The 20,392-nt window shown below is 50.5% G+C and overlaps 1 protein-coding gene across 1 annotated transcript in view; it reads left to right on the top strand.

The window, feature by feature from the left end:
• The first annotated feature begins 4,352 nt into the window (after nucleotides 1-4,352).
• BSN (bassoon presynaptic cytomatrix protein) overlaps nucleotides 4,353-20,392 on the top strand; it is a 95,056-nt gene continuing 79,016 nt past the window's right edge. Inside the window, exon 1 of the mRNA XM_074836517.1 lies at nucleotides 4,353-4,401. The gene's annotated coding sequence lies outside the window, so the exon portion shown is untranslated. The remainder of the gene's footprint in view (nucleotides 4,402-20,392) is intronic.

The raw sequence follows: 20,392 nt of genomic DNA on the forward strand, positions 1-20,392 counted from the left end.
AGCTGCTTCCAGCAGTACATGGACTGGATAAAAACATGTCTTTAGGGAATAAAATACACTGTTGTGCATACTTGTTAACACAACTGCCTTCTGAGTGTTTTCCTCCCTATTGCAGCTTGGGGTGGAGGGGGCGGAGCTCAGGTTCTGAGTGTGGAGTGACAGATGTGCCTGACCCTTCTGGAACCTTTGTGCCAGCTCTCAGGAGACGGGCCCCCGCTCCAGGGAAGGCTGTGGTGGGGTGAAGCTGTGGTGAAAGCGGTGCCGATCTCCAGGGCAGTGAGTGAGGCCAATGCCCGCAGAGCATGAGCTGTGTCTTGCTGGCATCAGCTGGGGCTGACTGCTGAACGGTGTGGAATGGGTAGAGGGTCTGGAGGAGCATGAGAAGAGTGTTCAGAGGGGTGGGAAACAAGCCTGGGAGGAAGGGAGGGGGGACCTAATCAAGCAGAGTTAACTCTGGACAAGGGAAGCCTGGGAGAGACTCTGCAGGGAGCCTTTTACTGACCCTCCTGCATGGGGCACTTACCTCTTCAAGGTAGGTACCTGCGTGTGTAAAAAATAAAAAAAAAAAAAAAAAAAAAAAGTGACAGACATGCTCTAGATCTCTGGCCTGAAGCAAGTTCAGGGACACCCTTCCAAGAAGGTGGCAGAGAAGGTCTGGCTGTGTGGCTGGTGAGGGACGTGGGCTTCCATGTTGGGGTGCTGGACAGCTGGTCGTGTGTCAGTGCCCATGAAGGTGAGCCGCTCCCCTCTGCAGCGGAGGGACTGAGAAGGGCTTTTGGGGCTGTCCTGCTCTAGCCCTGGTTTGGGGACCTCTCAGAACCAGGGGGGAAAATGTTTGCATCTGATCAAGCCAGCCCTGCCCCCTGCTCAGCTATGGCCCCAGGGCCACCCTGCAGGCAGGTCTGGGAGTCCAACCCGCCCCCAAAGCTCATCCCCATGGGCTGTGTAGCCTAGTGTCCCCTCCGGCAGGGACAGCAGCACCTGTGTGAGCTGGCAACTCCATCTTTGACTTCTGCTGAGTCTGTTACCCCCATTACTTTAATCTGATTTCTATTTCAAAATAAATGCACCCTGGGCCAAAAAGCCCCCCTGCTCTGACTGTGGTGAACAAAGGACCTTCATTTTGGTGTTACTTGGTGTTGGCTCTCCCTGCTGTGTGCCTGGGCGGCATCTTCCTCTATCCGCCATCATCCCCTAAACTGGCATCACCTGGGTTTTGGCACCAAGGCACGTTTAAACCAGGGCTTGAGTGCCTTGGCTGGGCAGTCAGCTGCTGGGCACCACCTGGGCCGGGGCTGCTCAAACTCTGCTGAGTTTAAGGTGGATGTTTTGAGTTTCCTGTGTTTGGGGGGAAAAAACCCCCACCCAAACCAAACAAAAAAAACTAACAGAAAACCCCAAAACCAACCATTTTTTTTTTTCTGGTCTGGCCATCTTGTCAGTCCTGATCCCCTTACATCTGTTCCTGCACTCTCCAACTTTCCATACACTTGCTGCTTTTTTCAAAGTTCCTTCGGGTGTGGTTTTGTTCTGCTTTGCTGCACTAGGCATTGACACTGCTAGAACTGGAGACTTTTTACTTTTGCTTGTGATGATTTTAGCTCCTCAAAAGCCACTTTCCTCCTTATATTACACCCTGTACACCCTACACCTGCCCCCGAGCAGGACAGCAGCGAGCCCCCGCCACAGGCAGGGCTGCTCCCAGGCCAGAGGGGTGCACGGTGGGGAAGGGGCAGAGGCACCGACTCCCAGGGGCTCATTGGAGACGGTTTCTATTTCTGTGGAATCAGAGGTGAGACCGGACCCAGTTTCACATTTATTTTAGGATTTAGCGTAGCGTGTGTGTGTTGACTCACAGCCCATAAAAAGAAGTTGCTGGCAGGGCTTGGGCTCGTGTCAGCTACTGGGAGCAGCAGCATCCCTGGCGGGGCTGGAGCTCCCCGGGGAGGTGGCTCACGGTCCCTGATGTGGGTCCAGGGGGTCCCTGGGGGGGGTCCTTCCTCTGCTCCCCTGGGGGGCACGATCCTGGCAGCGGGGTGGGGGCTGCAGGGTGGCAGCAGGGGCCAGGCAGGGGGTGCTGAGCCCCTCAGGGTGGTCTCTGGGCAGCAGCCCATTTACCCCCATCGCCCCACGGCACTGGGAGTGGCAGGAGACGCCTGCTCATCCCCCTGCCTGCCTCTCGTGGGAGCTGTGCCCCGTTATTGCCGCAGCATTAATTATCGCCTCCTCTCATTAACTACGGCGAGATCTGGGTGAGGTGTAATTGTGCCATCCCGGTGCATGATGGGAGGCCCCGGCTGGGCTGGGCGCTCTCCCGCAGGCACCTGTACTCTCTGATGTCATCAGGCAGTCTGTGACCTCACGCAGAGAGGACACGCCTGTTGGCTGAGCACTGTGGGACCTAATGGGGAACAGGGGTGCTGCTTGGCTGGGCTCCCCAGGACCTCCCCGGGGAAGCTGGGTGCTCGCTGGCTGAGCCCGGACCTGAGGGAGAGCCTGTGTGCCGACTGGTTGGGCCCTGTGACATCATGGAAGAGCAACGAAGATCACGGGCTGAGTGCTGTGTGACCTGGTGAGGGACAGGGTGCTTGTTGGCTGAGGGCTCTACCACCCCGTCAGAGAGCCCACGACCTCACACCAGAGCCAGCGTGCTTACCCACTGGGCGCTCTGTGACCTCACAGGGAGCTGCATGCTCATTGCAGTGAGAGACCTCTGGGGACAGCCCATGAGATAGCAGGGTGCTCACTGGGCAGTAGTGTGTGACACCCCAGGGCCACCTGTGACCTTACAGGGAGCAGGACAATGATTGTCACAGAATCACAGAATTGTCTAAGTTGGAAAAGACCTTGAAGATCATCCAGTTCAACAACGAACCTAACATTGACAGTTCCCAACTACACCATGTCTCTAAGCGCTAAGTTGACCCTACTTTTCAACTCCTCCAGGGATGGGGACTCCACCACTGCCCTGGGCAGCCCATTCCAATGCCCAACAACCTGTTCTGGAAAGAAATACTTCCTAATATCCAGTCTAAACCTTCCCTGGCACAACTTGAGGCCATTACCTCTTGTCCTATCACTTATTACTTGGTTAAAGAGACTCATCCCCAGCTCTCTGCACCCTCCTTTCAGGTAGTTGTAGAGGGCGATGAGGTCTCCCCTCAGCCTCCTCTTCTCCAGACTAAACCCCCCCAGTTCCCTCAGCCGCTCCTCGTACGACATGTGCTCCAGACCCTGCACCAGCTCCGTTGCCCTTCTCTGGACACGCTCGAGTCATTCAATGGCCTTTTTGGAGTGAGGGGCCCAAAACTGAACACAGGAATCGAGGTGCGGCCTCACCAGTGCCGAGTACAGGGGCAAGATCCCTTCCCTGTCCCTGCTGGCCACGCTATTTCTGATACAAGCCAGGATGCCATTGGCCTTCTTGGCCACCTGGGCACACTGCTGGCTCATGTTCAGTCGGCTGTCAATCACCCCCCCAGGTCTCTCTCTGACTGGCAGCTCTCCAGCCACTCCTCCCCAGGCCTGTAGTGCTGTGACATCACAAAGCAGCCCATGACCTTACAAAAGCGTGGGACACTCCCTGGCCCGCAGGATGTGCCATCCTGGGCAGCCCATGACCTCGTGCGGGAGGAGGGCGCTTGCTGGCCGGCAGGCTGGGCCCTCCTCAGGGTGTGACATCCCAGAGCAGTGCGGGGCTTCATGGCGGGGGGGGGGGGCTCATTGGACACGGTGTGTGACGTCCTGCGGCAGCGCGTGACCTCACGGCCGAGCGGGCGCCCATTGGCTGTCAGGGTGTAACCTCATGTGGGAGTGAGCGCTCATTGGCCGTGGGGGCGTGACCTCGCGGGAGGCCGGATGCTTATTGGCCGTCCGGGTGCGGGCCCGCGGGGCGCCGCCTGGCGGGCACGGGAGCTGCAGAGCGCCGATTGGCCGGTGGGCTGGGCGGGGCGGGTCACCCCCCGCGTCGCCTCGCGCCGCCATTGGCTGCGCCGGCGCAGGCCCCGCGGGGCGGGGGGCACGTGCCGGCGGGGGGCAGAGGGCGGGAAGAGAGGGGCGGGGCGGCAGGCGGCGATTGGCCGGGCGGCGCGCGTGCCCGCGGCGCGGGGCGGGCGGGCGGGCGCGGGGCGGCGCATGCGCGGGAGCGGCGGGGCAAGGCGGCGATGGCGGCGCGGGGCTGATGGCGGCGGCGGAGGCGGCGCTGCGCTGAGGGAGCGGTTCCGCCCGGCCCGCCATGGGCAACGAGGCCAGCCTGGAGGGCGGCGGCGACGACGGGCAGCTGCCGCCCGCCGCCGCCGCCGCCGCCGCCGGGGCCCCGCCGCCGCCGCTGCCCGCCGCCGCCAAGCCGCCTTCAGCACCGGGCGGCGGCGGACAGCTCCCGGGCAGCGCGCCCGGGCCCAGGTCAGAGCGCTGGGGGGGGGGGGGCGCGGGCGGGGGGCGCGGGAGCGGGGGGGGCTGTGGGGCCGTGGGTGCGCGCGGGGTTGGGCCGTGGGTGCTGGCAGGGCGCGGGCAGGTGCGGGTGTGCGGGGCAGAGCTGGTGCGATGGGCGTGGGGGCTCGGGGCACGAGGGTTTAGGGCGCGGTGGGTGCGGGTCCGTGGGGTGCGGGTGGGGGTGCAGGGGGTGTTTGGGTGCGGGTCTGCGGGGTGCGTGCAGGCAGATGCAGGCAGGCGGGGTGAGGGAGGGGTGTGTGAGGGGTGCGAACCGACGGGAGACCAGGGTGCAGCCGTGCGGGATGCGGGCGGGCAGCGGAGGTGCCGTGGGGCTTAGGGAGAAGACCGAGGCACCCGAGGCAGGTCACGGCTGGAGGGTGCAGCCCCGGGGGAGCTGGCAGCTCGGGGACACCCGTGGGTGCTGGGGAAAGGCAAGGGTGTGGTTTGGGGCTGGGTGCGGGAGAGAGACGGCGTGTCCTCGGCGAGGCGTTCGGTGTTGTGGAGGGCGGGAGAAAGGTGGGTGCTGCCCGGTGGGCAGAGGTCCAGCAGCGAGGGCTGGGGCGGCCAGAGGGGGAGCGGGCTTAGGAGGAGGGAGGGATGTGATTCGGGGTTGGGGGGATGCTGCCTGGCGGCACGTGGCTCACAGCATCGGGGTGTGCGAGCGCCCCAAACACGGCCGCCCCAAACAAACACGGCCACCCCAAGTGGAGCCGGCACCAAACGGGAAAGGTCATTATGTAACAGGAGGGACGTGCAGCCCTGCCAGGAGTCAGCGGTGCAAAACCTTGCGGGGAACCGCGCTGAGCTGCTCTCCCTCTGCCAGGCAGCGCCAGCCGGGAGGGAGATGCTCTAGAAGCGGGTGTGGGGTTGGAGATACTCCTTTAAAAAAAAAAAAAAGCTGGCCCTAAAATATCATCCTATCTGGAAAAATAAATGCGAGGAGCAGAAAGTTGCACGGAGGGGTGTGGGGAACTCAGCAGGCGGTTTGCCTACGGCGCGTGGCTGAGGCGGCGGCGTTTCGGGCTCACTGCCTCGCCCGTGCAGTGATGAGCTCTGCTTGTGTTGCTGGTCGCGTTACTTCAAACAGGGAAAATGCAAGTGGGAGCCCGAACAGGCGGCTGCGGGCTCGCCTGGCGGTGCTTTCCTCTCGCTCCCAGCCGGCAGGCTGCAATCGCTGCTTGCAGGCTGCACTTCAGCATCCAGATGGGATTCAGGGATCCTACAGGGTGGCCGAGCTGTGGGCAGGCTTCTCTTTGTAAAATCTCCGTTAGCTTTTACACGAGGATCATGAAAAAATGGCCCTGAGTGAAACCGTGCCTGTTTTTCCTGTACGTTTTTTCCAGTTCCCCTTGCTAAAGAGTCACCAACCCCCCTGCTTCGGACTCTGCCAGTGAGAAGTTGTTCATAGGCTGCTCGTAACAATTTAAAATTAAATACCTGCAGGGCTATTTAGGCCGGTGTAACAACATCAGCCGAGGGAGCTGTGCAGATCTGCCGTCTCTGTCCATTATTGGTGCTGCTGCGGGGCTCTCCTGTTACTGCCCCGGGTCTGCATTTGCTGTTGTACTGGGGCTGGGGGTCCCAGGGGCCTTGGGGGTCCCAGAGCCCACGGAACCGGCGGGGTGGAGGAGCACAGTCCTGCAGCGCTGACCATCCTCGCTCTTCTTCTGCCAGAAACACCGGGTTGGTTTTGCCAGCCACGCTCGAGCCCTCGCACGCTGAGCTGATGCTCCTGCCCCTCCAGGGGAGCTGCTGCCGGGGAGCTGCCCTCCCTTGCAATTAATTAACGCAATTAAAGAGGTGGGCCATGTGGGGCTCTGCGGGCTGGTGGTGAAGGCTGCTGTGGAGCGGCAGTGGGATGGGGAAGATGCTGATGTGTACCAGTGTTAAAAACTGAGAGTGGGAGGGGTGTGGGCAGCTGAGATAATGCTGAGAGATTTTAATTCAAGGTAACAAAGTGGAAATGAAGGAAAAAACAGGCCTCAAGAAGAAAGTCATCTTTATGAGATGCAGGAGTGGGCACATAAGATAGACTAGATGTTGTAAAAGGTTTAGCAAAGCATGGCTTGTGCTGACCGAGCAGCGAGTGTGAGGTGCAGAAAGTGCTGCTCCAGAAATCCCAAGTGACACGGGAAAGGAAAGTGAATTTCTCTCTGTATCTGGGCAATCATTTATTTTCTCTGAGTTAAGTAACCTAAATCTGTATGCAAACCAATGAAAACCGTAGTAGTGTTACTTTTCTGTGTAATTTTTCACAACTTGCTTTGTGTTACACAGGGAAATAGTTGAATGCCTTATATGTGGTACGCTGGATTTCAGGCTCTTCCGTTTAAATTCATAATAATTGTTTGCAAGAAACTGTGCATACACTACGGAGAGACTTCAGAGAGTAGAAACGTCCTATAGAAGTAACATCTTCTCCTGGGGTTGTAACATCTACCACTAGTTATAAACTTTGATTTTCTGCTTGCATGCTTTGGGTGCAGCGCGGCGGAGCCGGGGAGCGGCGGTGCTGGAGGCTGGAGGGAGGATGGGTGCAGGGCTGTGTGAGGCGGTTAGGCTCTGCCAGCGGGGTGCAGCTCGGCAAAAGGAAACACCATGCAGGATTGCATCAGGCAAGACATTTTCAGCGCAGATGAGAAGACCTTACCCTTGTGGAAGGCGCTGCTAGAATCTCACGTAGAGGGGCTGTGCCCAGCTCTGGTACTCAGGCAAGGTGATGCTGAATCAGAGGAGGGAGGAAAGGGTTGCTGCTGGTCTGCCCGGATAAACGGAGCCTCTGTTGCCTGAGAGAAGATGGAAAGATGGAGTGTCATTAACCCGTAGGATCAAAGGAACACAAATTGGTGGCAGATGCATACAGATTGAAAACTTTCCAGCTGTCTGGCAGTGACGTCCTGGACGATCCCAAGTTTAGAAAGGTAGCTTGGGGCACGGTGCTTTAGGTGGATGGTTTTCCTGGTAGGCTGAAGAGAGACTTTATTGCTGTTTCTGATCATATTTGTCTGTGTGTGATTTATGCCCAGTTCATTCAGGTTTTTGGTCTGTTTATTGCTCAGCTGTGGAGCTCGTAAAAGACTGTTTTTGATGCCTGGATGCATAAGCTGAGACTGAAGGATGGAAGAGGGTCAATGTCCTGGGAAGCATTGAGGACCAGCCACAAGTACCCGGTCTGTTGGTGGGAGCAGAGGTGCTTTTAGCATCACCGTTTCTCCGGAGCTGGGAGATGCATGTTGCAAACAGCTGGGCTGGCTGCTGGGCTTCAAGGTCGGGAGGAAGCTTTCTCCCACGGCACACCGGCAGAGACCGCTGGGACCTTTGTTTTCTGTGATAAAGAACCCGCTTTAGTGAATGTCCCAGAATTTCTCAAGCTTCAAGGTAGGCTTGCTGCGAGTTGAAGGTCTTGAAGTGACCAAGAAGGGAAGTTTCCAGTACTGAGTAGCAGCACCTCCTGCGTGTGCTGCGAGCACTTCCCCGAAGCCTTCGCAAGTCAAGCGTTGATCCTGTCTACCCTGCTATACATTTAGCATCAGTCTGTTTGGCAGGTGGTGGAGCCTGAAGTAAAAAATCAGGTGATAGGAAAGAGTATAGCAGAAATGGGACTGAAGGAAGCAGCCCTCCAAATTAGAGAAAATAGCTCAACTTTGGAAAAAACGTTAGTGCAGTTCAGATGCTCCGTTCTGCCCTTTTGGTAGCTCACTTGCATTTTCTGGGTATAGGTTTGTTTTCTTGCATAAGTACCATAGCAATAATAGGCAATAAGTATATACATAAAAGCAATTTAAAAAAGCAAGTTTCCCCATTTCTTTTTAAATGGGCGCTTTTCACAAGCTTGCAGAAACGAGCAGTTGATGTCCATTTTCCTATGACTGTGCTAGAAATAAAACGAGGCTGTGTGGTGGAAAACCAGGCTATGGACAGGGCTCACACTTGGCTGGAGAGCCAGCTCCGTATTTGTTCCCATGCGCTGCTGTCCCCAGAGAGACTGACCCCTGAGCAGGACCGGCCAGAGACGTTACCGTCAGAGGCATTGCTGGAAAACCTTTTCCTCAAATATTAAAACAGGTTTTTCCTGGCCTTTTGCTGAACTGCAGACTGGCACTCTGGAAAAGCCTGCCACGCAGCCGTGCTTAGTAAGTATTAGTTTGTTTGCTATAAGACATTTGGAAGGTCAGGATAGAGCTGAGGCTGGCTTTAAGCAAGGAGGAGAAGATCAGATAAGCAACGTTTCAAGATCAAAAACTTCGTGTGAGCAAAATAAAAGGTAAAAGGAGGAGTACAAAATGGCTTACTTGAAGGATCAAGTCAAAATATTTGCTGTGTTAAATATCCCAATGGGCTTCAGTTCATCTTCCTGTCCCGTGATGGGCCCGCAGTGTCAGCTGCAACGTGTCTTCCCTTTAGTAAGTGGTGTTTTACATACTTTTGATAGCTCTGACAGCAGCCATTAGGCCACTGAATTTAGATGTCACAATTCTGGGTACTTAAGTAACTCCAAAACCTCTTCTGTGAACATGCTCATCAATATTCAAAGTGTTTGGCATCAAATATTAATGCCTTTATTTCCAAAACAAATACACAGATTTGCAATCCGCTTCACGGGTTGGGGTTTCTCACTGCTGAAACCAACCTGGATGTTATGGTGAAGGCACGTCTCTTTACCCTTCACTTTTGCTGTGCGAGGGGCTCCTGGATGTACCTACGGCATCCACTTCTGCTCAGAAAGAAGGATGTGGAAGAATTTGGAAGGGTTGATTTCCTTCGCTCTGTTGGCTCGTGCTGGTTGAAACGTCAGAGGACTCTGGCACAGTTTGCAGCTGTGGCAGGGCCGCTTTCTGAGCACTGAAATCCCGAGTACTGGTGGCCAGCCTCTTCTGCTGACACTCAGGAGCTGCAGCTCGAGTGACCGCATCCGTTGGGACCGGTGGGTCCTTCCGCAACGCGGGTCATGCCGAGCGGCGTGATGAGCTGGCTTCTGCTTCTCCAGTGCGCCTGAATAAAACTGTTTCTTCTCTCTGCTGTCTGAATTGAGCACATATTTGATGCTTCCCATCATGTTTCCAATTCAGTGCAAACAGGTATTCTGTGCTGTGGCATATTCCTTCGGTTTATACCGGTTTGGGGAATACTCGATGGGCATCTGAACACCTACCTGCCAGAAAAATGCAGCCTGCCTGCCGCAAACCCTGCCTCTCTGTGCAGCTGCCGTCACTGATTCCCTGGCTGGGGCTGGCACTGTGGCTTACCATCGGCCGAGGGTGTTTTTCTAGTAATCCTGTTGCAATATCAAACTCCTTCCCTAGCGTGTGAGATGCACCTTTGGAAGGACGTGACAGGCAGTCAGGGTGCAAACAGCATTTCCTAAAAGCAGGTAGCTCCGTAGGGTGAAATGGGCTCCGTGGGAAAGGCATTCTGGTTTTTCACTAAATGTGGAAATAGAATTATCACGTCGTCTTTGCTGATGAGCGCTGCTGCTCCTGGATGCTGCTCGGGTTTTTTTTCAGCTGGTGAGTGGCAGCAAGTGCCGATGGTCATCCCAGTCCCACACATTGTAAACGGTTATAAGTGTTGCACGTATTTTCTTGAGATTGAGATCGTTGCTGTTGAGCCATCGCTGTGTTTTCAAATGTCTGTTTGAATGACAGATTTGTTATTTTTGCATCAGTCTATGGGCACGACTGTTCTTACGAAGAGGGTTTTTTTGTCTTTTTTAGTGCCTGGAGGTGCTGAGCTTCGGTGTGACCCCGAAGCACTGCTGTGCAGCCTGTCAGTCATCGCTGGGCTTGCCGTGCCACTTTTCATGTCACTGATGCTGAGAAGTTTTTATAAATACAGTGAGCTGGCTCCTCTCTGGGATCACCCAGCACCTATTTAGGAGCCTACAAGAGAGAGCAATACTGTTGCATCCTATTAATGCTGGCCTGTGCTTTACAGCGAGGCTGGAAGGCATGTTCCTGGGGGACGTCTCATCCGTACTCTGCTCATATTTAATATCAAAGATGACTTAAGTACGCTGGTGATGGTATCTCACTGACTCTTGGCCTCTTTATAGCTTACTAGTGTGTGTTTGATATTGAAGATTGACCCTGGCCCCATTAACAGTCTGGGGACAGAATGGGGCAGGAGACAGCAGCTCCCTGTCCATGCTGAGGCTCCTCAGAGGCAGAGGAACATCATCCACCAAGTCAAGAAAAGCCACATCTGGATGCGATTTTTTTTTTTTTTTTAAAGTGTCTGTCTCAAGTTTGTCTTGAGATGCTATGCCATCCAGCCTGACTTCTGGCACTGGGTGGTAAAGATCATTATGATAATTAAAAAAAGGCAAAGCAAAATTTGGAGTTTAGAGGTCCAACCTAGCCAAATGGCAATAAAATGTATGTAAACAGCATAAATAAGTGTAGCAGCAGTGTACCAGAGGGTGTAATGAGATATATGATCACAGAAGGCTTGAATAAAAGCTCACCTTGTAAAATACACAGTCTCCCTCAGCCCAAAACTGTAGTTTCTGCGATGTACAGAAGATTAGCCGTTCATATTGGCTTTATTCCCCCTGAAGATGTGATTAAATAGTTTGGTGCATTCTCTTTTGTCAAAAATGATTTAGTTGTGTTTCTAGGTCATTGTTTATAAAAGAAAAACGCATGTATATTTAATGCAGTAAAGTGTATTAGGCATCTTCTAAGAAGAGCTACAACAAAAAAAACCCCACCCTCTTCTGCCCAGTCTGTCCCCAGATCTTTCTCCCATTTCTGGCCTTAGTGTCTTCTCCAGCAGTAGTCCTTCTTGAAAAGCCATTGCTCACAGGTCGCCTCAGCAGTCTTCCCTTCTCCTCCTCTCACTTCCTGATGTTAGGAAGCGCCTTTACACCTTTACCCTAGAGCAACCAAGAGGAACATCTCCACTCGCAGACCGTTAGTGCTTGCTGATGATGGGCGCAGTTCTCCACGAGCCAAGTGGCTGTAACAGGGTGTGTAAGGCACCGGTGAGCAAAGGTAGGAGCACAGGACCCAAGGAGACCTCTGGGCCATTACCCACTGGTAGGCACCGTTAGTCACCCCATCGTATAGTCCCACTATCAATGTAGCAACTAAGATCTTAGATGAGATACTCTTCTTTGCAAAACCAAAAAGCAGCTTTGATTTGCCTGCGGTAATTCATGTGTTTGAGACATGCAGATGTAGTTTAACTTCCATATGCTTTCCTGAGGGATAATGACACCTTCAAGCCCAGATGTGTTTGAAGACTTGGACTTGTGCCATCCTGGCCAGCTGGTTTCACAGCAGGGAGCAATGGTGACTGGGATGTTCACCCGTTTCTGGTTCTGCAGCCAGATGATGGGGCATGTTGCATGGCCGGGACGCGGCGGGGGCAGCCCTTAGCACGTGGATCAGGCTGAGCCTTTGGAGATGATGTGATGGTCCTACCCTTGTCCACCATGCCCTGCTCCGCTGTGTTCACGCCAGGCAGCAGGCGGTACAGGAAGTAAGGAAGGGACATTTTGTGGACATCAAGTCTTCTCACTGTGTCGCAGTTATTCAGTGACTTCCTGAGTTGCAGCAAGCTCTGCACAGGCTCCTCTGACCCATGAGAAGCTTCCCCTCCTCCCTGAAGACTGTCAAGGCCATCCCTGTGTTTCTCAGTGTTTTCTCATTCTCTGTCAGCAGGCTTCAGTGCTGTGCTGTGACTTCTGCGCAGGATGTCCTGCAGCTTCCGAACCCCCGTGTGAGGGGCAGGCTGCCATCTCCTGCTGTGACTTGCTGCCCATCACACCCACAGTCATCTGAACCTCTGCTGCCTGGGCGTGCTTAGCTGCTCCTCACAAGAAAAGCATCTCCTGCCCTCCTCTTGGAGGGTTTCCCCCTTTTTTGACAGCTCTAACACAACCTAGAGCAAGCAGATGCTGTATGGAAAATGCATCCATGCTGCTTGAGAAATGTTGCTGAATTTTGCATTTTTTTGAGCAGGTATGACTAACTGTTCTTCACTTGGCTCTGGGACCTGCCAGGGACCACAGTCTTTCAGACGTGACAAAGCAGTTTCCCACGCTGAGTAGCTTTCAGATGAGGATTTGACAGCTCCTCTGAAGGCCGCAGAAAAAAAATCACCGTGGACAAAAATGTTGCTCAGTGCAGATGTGACAAAATTCAGTGTTTCAGCCAGTGTGTTTGGGGTTGGCATGCCCTCCTCCATCCGGCCCAGGGTGCCGGAGGCAGAGACATCTATGGAGGTTTTACAGCATAGGGAGACTTTCAAAGGCCAGATGTCAATAACTGAGAGCAGCCTTTGAGCCTTTTTTTCTTTTTTTTTCTTGCTTGCCAGTAGAATAATGCTTTTTAGCCTGTTTTGAGTCTTTCCTGGCAATGGAGGCTCACAGGCTTCTACAGTTGCTGAGAGGGACATGAGGCTGACGCTGAGCTCAGAGCCTGGCTCCAGTGGACATCCCTTTGCAGGACTGGTGCTCTCTTGAGGATCGTAGCATCGTGAATGTGGGGATTTATTTTGGAATTTGGCTTTATTTATGGATTTTGAGCTCTCTTAGGAGAAATCTAGAGTACGTGACCTCCTCTGATATGGTCTCAGGGTGCTCCTTCTCAGGGTGCTCTATCTTTGGAAGTTATACATGGGCATGAAGTCAATGTTAGATGTGTCTTCTTCAGCTATTAAATGGATTCAGAGGGGTCCTGCCCCTCTCACCAATCTGTGTGAGACCCAGCTGGGTCTGCCATGGGCTCCCCAGTACGAGAAAGAGTTTGTTGGTAGCTTGCATCCTTCCTTCAGCAGTCTAGACGTGAGGAGTACGAAGAGATTTTGCCATATTTAATGTCTGTGAAAGGATGAAATTGTGTGTGGGAATTACTTTCAAAGATTGACATGTTGTAGCGGTTAACCACTTTTTTTTTTTTTTTTTTAACCAGAAAAAACAGATTGCAGCCTGGGAAAAACAGCGTGGGTTTTTTTTACTTCATCTCCTAAAGAAAACATTTCAGTTACAGAAATGTGAAGTTATGAGTTATAAAATAGGAATAGTTGAAATTTGGAAATGTATAATAAGTTCTTAAGGGACTTGGTAATTTGCCTTCCTCTTGTGAGAAAAACAAATCAGCTGATAATACAGAGGTTATGAAAGGCTTGGGGAGAATGCAGTGCTGAACTAGATCTTTTTCCACATTGACTCCGAACTGTACTTTTTTCTTTGATGAAACATGAAATTACTTTTAATTTATTTTGTTCCAATCCTAGTTACATAAACTATTATTTGATTGTACAGCTGGACTGAAGAACTGTAGGAGGTCTCACATTTAGGATTTTTCTGTCTCTTTCTCATTAAGCCTACAGACTGATTTCTTTAAATGCACCTATTAATCTTCTTAGGGAGACAAATTGTTGTTTAGTTGGGTTTTTTCTTTCCTTTTTTTTCTTTTAAACACTAACTCTCAGTTAACTGTTGGAGTAAACACTGATGGTTTGAAGCCTTTCCAGGTGCATGGGCACTGCAGTTGGGCAATGCGATGCTAGCATGTGTTGCCCTGGCCGGGCTGGGTTTGATCTAGTTGGCTTAAGCACCCGAGGTGGTGACAGCCTAAACCATTCTCATCATGCTTGGCAATAACCTCCAAGTCTACAGAATGGAGTAATACGTTGTCTTCCATTCTAATTTTGCAGTGTGCTTTTTCAGTAGCTTGGCTACGGTAACTTTTGTTGTGTTATTGATTTCAAGTTTGGGACTTGTGGGGCTCCAAGTTTGGGACCCATTAATGTAGATCTTGTAGGGCTAGCCATAGGACGCAGCAAACCACGTGTTGTCCTTGAAGTGTGCAGATCTTTCCCATATTTCCTCTGAATTGCATCAGCTTTGTTGTCTTCTGCCCACCAATGGTAAGCCACCCTATTCTGAGTTTATTTTTAACCATTCTTAGCAAGATTTCTCGGTGGACCGGGCAGGTGTTGGTAGGAATTCTTTGGACTGCTGCCCTTGCAGAGCTTCTCCACTCTCCTCCACTTCTCTGCTGGGAATGGCTCTTAGGAGGGTGTGGAAACTGCTGTCAAAAAACACATCCGTGGGCTGCGTCTGCTCCGATATGAACTTGCGAGATGTCTGCAGGAGATAGTGCTGGAGCACATTGTGTCAGGGCCAGGCGGCATCGGTAGCTTTCTATAGATACTCCTGACGCCGGCGTACGTGAGGAGGTGAGGCTGGGCTCTGCTTACATTGCTGTAAATCAGTCCCTGCTGCTCAGCATCTGCCACGACTGTCCCTTTGTATTTTGAGCAGCTCTGTAGTCCCAAGAAGCAGAAGTTTCCAAGCCGCCTCCTTTTCCCCCCTGTCTGCAAGTTGTTGTGGATGTTTTGCTTGGGAATCCTGTAGCTGGGGAGCACACAAGGAGCAGAGGTAGTTTCCATTTATATGGAGTGGAGCTCTGTGAGTCAGCTGGTCCTGCAAGCCCACGGGCAGCCAGCCCTCCTCCCTCTGGGTGAGATCCTACCACCTAGGCCTTAGCGGCAGAACAGCAGCAGAGGGGGCATGTGGTCCTTTGCTGTCGTTTGAACCTTTTGTGGGGGTGAATTTTAGAGCAGGTAAAGCCAGTTTACCACTTTATTAGGCTAGGTTTTGACTGGTTACACTACAATTATGACAGAACATCAGTTCTTGTTTGAGTGGAAAAGATGGTCCATATCACTATGTTATATGCCATCGATTACCTTAACCTGGCACCCAGAAACATCACTTGGGGAGAAAACTCTAAAGAAATATCTCCTTAGGCATCCCTTTTGTACTTTATTTTATCTGCCTTTGTCATTCCTGAACTATCTCCTAGCTGCACTGGTTAAGGGATTAGGATATGATTCCTGTTGGCTGTGCAGCTCAATTTCAACCAACCCATGTTGGTAATTACCAACTTAATTTTGATTTATTATTAACTAAAAATACAGTCGCAAACACTCTGAATTAACAAATGATCATGCCTTTCTTTTTCTTTGAAATATGCAAACAAAATCAACTAGCTGCTTTGGGCAGTAATAAAATGCTGTCTACTTACCAACATATCTAAAATTTGGTTCACTTATCAAGTAAAGTTCTCAGCCTTAAATTTTACCTGCTTCCATTTCTGCCAAGTTAAGCCTTTTGATGGGACCATGAGGACAGATACATCAAATATGCAGATGCGTCACTCTCTTCGGGGACAGATGTTCTGGTCTGAGGTATGTGTGGCAGGGAAATGCATGCAGGGACAAGGCGCCTCAAAGAATTGCAGACACTGGAGAAGTGTTTTCCTTTGATCCTATAAAGAATTTGGCAGGGGAATTTCAGACTCTCCTATTTCAAAAGTACATTTCAACCGAACAGCTTGAAATATTGAAGTTGATGGTGTCTCTGACAGTATTGGTAATGTATTATTCTTTGGGTTTGCTTTATCTTTCCTGTTGTGAATAACAAGCTTTACACACAAAAATGGAATTAATTCCAAGTTTGGTTTGCCATTTGCATTTGAGCTTCCAATTCAAATCTCCGAAAACCAGAAAGTGCAGATCTAAGACACACTAAAAACTATATTGACCCTGTCTTGTGCAAAGCAGTTGGCTGGCAGCCCCAGGGCAGTGTCCTCAGCAGGCACTTGCAACCATGGTCTTGTCTCCAGTAATAGACATTATTGGACCGTGTGGGCTGGTGTGGAAAATGTCAAGGATGGAGAAACTTCTGCAGCTGAGAAGTGTTTCTGACAAACACAACCTGATGTGAAGTTTTTGTTAAATGGTGTCTGACCATGTTGAACGTGAAGCTGTCCTCCTTGCAGGAAAGCGTGGGGTCATCAGTTTTACCATGTACCCCTCTACAGGCACAGTGTTTGGAGCTCTTCGGGGAGGATATGAGTTGATTGCTGTTTCCTCAGTCCCTGCCCAAATGATCTTCTCTTGATTGCTCTTCCACACCTTAGATGTCAGCTCTCCTGGTAACCTGAGGCAACAAGAAGAAAAGAAAAAAAAAAAAGGACCCAAATGGCCTGGGGAAGAGTTAGAGGGATAATTAGTGAGACGGCCAAAATGCTGTGAGGTGCAATTACAGGATGGATAAAAATGCTACAATTTTTCACACACACAAAAATATATTAGGTCTCACATTTCATTTGCCCAGGCTCAAACAAATAGGCGTGCAAAGTCAGGATTTTTGTGTTGCCACTCACTGCAGTCACCAGGACCTGTTTGTCTCTCCGCAGTACGGTAGTCTGATTTCCTCTCCTGGAAATTGCTGTTTTAACTGGGTTTTTCTTTCCTTTTTCTAAAAATACAAGCTGGTTTCTTTCTGGTATGTCATTACTGCGTCTTTTTTAACAGCACTTCTCTTTCTGATGGATCTTCCTATTTTTTATGCCTGGAATGAGTGTTGCTCCTCATTTCGGGCTGAGTTCGGTTGACTCAAGCTGTCATGGAGATGGATAATGATACATTTTTTTTGCATGAGCTTTTAACTTTGGAGCATGGGTAGAACTCATCCAAAAAAAGGGCCTTGCAGTCTTCCCAAGCTTCTTAATGGTCAAATACCAACTTCTTGCTGGTAGAGGTTTTGTCGAAGCACAGGGACCTGTGGGTGATGTGGACAAGACCATGAACGCTGTCCTGGAGGAGCCAGATCCCTGGGATTGACCCTTTTTACCTGCCAGCAGCAAACTGCTCGGCATCGGAGCCCTTACCCACAGCGGGCCAACAGCTGCAGAAATCCCTCCAGCTCCTGGACTGAATCAAGCCTGAAACTCAAAAGGGAGCCTTGCAAAACCAGACCTTCGTGCCACACTCTGGGATGGAAAAAACGCCAGAAGCAAGTCAAGGGAATGGGCTGTCTCTGCTCTTCTCTTTGAATTGCTTTCCAGAATGCATTTTTCCCAAAATAACTTAATTGTCTGGTTTTTTGTAGATCGTTCTATATTTGTTGATGAGCATTAAATTGACATTTTCTGAGAACTGTCCAAAATGGCTTGAAGAACTCTTTGCAGAGCAGCAGTATCTCATTTAGAGCCCATCACTACGCTATGGTTGTCTTATCTTCTCTGCATTACTCTGCATTTCTTGACCTTGGATTTCACCTGCCACGGCGTTTCAAGACACCCATTTCAGGAGAGCCTTCCAAAGCTCCTTGCGTTCAGTTTTAGCTTTGAATACTCTGAATAAATTTGAGTGGCTCAGCAAACTTGTCCCTTCATTATTCCCCTCCTTCCCAGGCCGTTTATGAATATATCCCATTTATCCCATGGCAGGGTCCTGCAACTCTGCTTGTGAAAACCTGACCATCTACCTCTATCCTTGGTGTCCTAAACTGTGTTCAGTTATTAACCCACAAGAAGGCTTCCCCTCATTTCACCATCTTTTACTTCTTTTTTTTCTTCTTTCTTTCTAGATTTTTATGCTAACATTTCTCCTACTGAGACAATTTTTCAGACTAATCCTGTATATGAAGCGATTCTGGTGCAGGAACCTTCATAAATTTCTCCTTAGCAAACAGCATGGCAAAGGTTCAATTTATCTTTTCTTTTACAGTCTTGCATTCCTTAAATATTTCTGTTGCATTTCAATCTTCTTTCAGTTTTGCAGATTCTTTGGCAGATTTCCTATTTGTAAAGTTTTAGAATTTATTTCCCCCCCCCCCATTTACAAGTTGTTCCTTCAGGGATTTTTTTTTTTTGCATGCTTCATTAGGTCTTTAAATTTAATTTGCCAAAATTTTGTTTGTTTGTTTTTTCCTCAACTAGATACAATTTTTATTTTTTGAAGGATTTCATTTTACTCCTGTAGCCTTATTTGCTCCACTCTTTAATTATGTTGCCTTGTTATGGCCATGTCTTAAACCCTTTCTTGACAGTACATTTTGCCTGAGGCCCTAATATGCTTACAGGTGCCGTGGAAACTTCCCTTTCTTACTCTTCCACCTGCTGCTTTTACTTTCTTTTTAACAAACTTTCTCACTTTTTCTGATTTTTTTTCCCATTTAAATCTAAGTATTATAACAGTCATGTATTTGTGTGTTTTTTCCAGTCCTGCAATAGATTGAAGCTGAGTCTATTACAGTCACTGTTAATGAAAGTTTGTCATCAATTTTGGTATCTCAAAGCAGGTCCTGTGCATGTAGCAGGACTAAGTTGAGAGCAGGTAGCTTTATTCTGCATTGCTTTAGGCAGTAGTTAACAACCTAAACAAAAAATTGTGTTGCTGCCAATTAAAATCAGAGAGGCTCTCAAGGGGGGGTTTATAATCATAGATTTACAAGATAAGCTTTCATGAACCATGTGCCATAAAAATTCCTTAGCTTCATGGTTTATCTTTTGGCTTTGCTGGCATTTCATAAATACAGCACAGTAATTCAAGCTGTTAGCTTTACTGGGACAAAGGTCTTCAGTTAAATGTGGCAAACAGCTTTTACTGTTTAATTGCTAGAGCTCAGTTATAAGATGTAAGTGGATGGAGGCAGAGGGAAGCGGTTGCTCCTTGGCTGGGGTACTCTGCCCATTGTAAATGTCCTTTCTGGCCCACAGTATTTTCAAGAATGTCACGATCCTTCATAAATTATATAATTTTTAACATGCAGAAGGGACTTGCTCACAGCTATCAGTTGGACTGGGGAAGGATATGGAGGCCACACACTGAATAGCTAAGTGGAAATCAGGTTGAAGACACAGCTTCACACCTCACTGTGACTTCTGGGGACATTCAGCCCCATTTCAGCCACCCTTTCTCTACATGCTCCCAGGCGTTGGTTGCAGAGCCGTATCTCTGTGGCAGGGCTCTTCACCATTTCTTGCAGACCTTCCAAGTCCTGCAATAAAGAGGAGAGGAGCTCTGCGGGCAGCAGCCCACTTTACTGTCCAACCTGCAGCATTCCCTGAGCATGGCCACCCCCAGCATTCACCTGAATTAATGTGGAGTTTGGTGTGCTTGACTCGGGCGGGGGGACTTAAGGACTCCTGCAGTTGGGCAGGTGTGCTGAGCATCCTCCCCTTCGGCAGTATCCTTGCGGCCAGCAGCTGGGGTGCCTGCTGCCTCCTCTTCTTCCATTTCCCCCCAAGGGCTCCAAGGCTGGTCTTCACCTGCACTGATGGTCCAAAGCTGACCTACTGTCTGCACCCATTCACTGGAAGTGCTACTGTTCCTCCTCGCTTTATATCTTCCGGGTACTTATTAAGCGCCCAGAGAGATACAGAAGCTGGATCAGAAATCCCATGGACCTTTCTGGTAACTCCACGTTCACCCCAGGGACGGTGCTTCTGCAGACACAGCGGAGCCAGGGCTCCTTCTTTGCATCTGCGCCCTCCTGGCTCTCAGCAGCTAGCTGTAGTGCTCCTCTTACGCTGTGCCACTAATTGCATCACGATCAAGAAGTGGCTTCTACGCTGTCTCTGGAAGATTTACATGTAGTTTTCTGCTATCACAGAGGAAACAGATTTTTCCTGACACCGAGGCAGAATGGATATTGGACACCCCACTTATCCCCGAGAGATTTTAATGCTTTGAAGTTCAAGATCATAAATGTTCTCAGCAACAGTTATATCACTTGAAAAGGAGACCTGTTCAAATCTTTCAACCTTCGGTGTGCCAGCTCCTGTAAAGCTATCTCAGAAGAAATCTCTTTGATATATATTGGACTGAGTTCATTACCTGCAGGCTCTTCTGTCATGCCAGTTGCTGGTGGCTCTGAGGGGCTTGGCCAAGATCCTGACAGCAGTGACTGCGCATTTCAGGCATCGGCAGCTGAGAGGGCAGCTCCCCAGAGCAGCATGTTGTGGTCTGCAGCTCACTTGGTGACTTTCTGGCTTACAAGGGCTCGTGGGAGAAATGCAAAAGTCTCCCCTGACTTCAGTTCAGGTCTTGGGGTTCATAGAGGCTACGCTGGACTCTATGGGGATCTGTTGCCTTGCATTCAGTTGTAGATGTTCATCATGGTCTACATTGGGTGACTAGTAGATGTCAGACCTTG

This window comes from Strix aluco, chromosome 11, assembly GCF_031877795.1.
Source record: "Strix aluco isolate bStrAlu1 chromosome 11, bStrAlu1.hap1, whole genome shotgun sequence".
In the NCBI taxonomy this organism is placed as follows: Eukaryota; Metazoa; Chordata; class Aves; order Strigiformes; family Strigidae; genus Strix; species Strix aluco.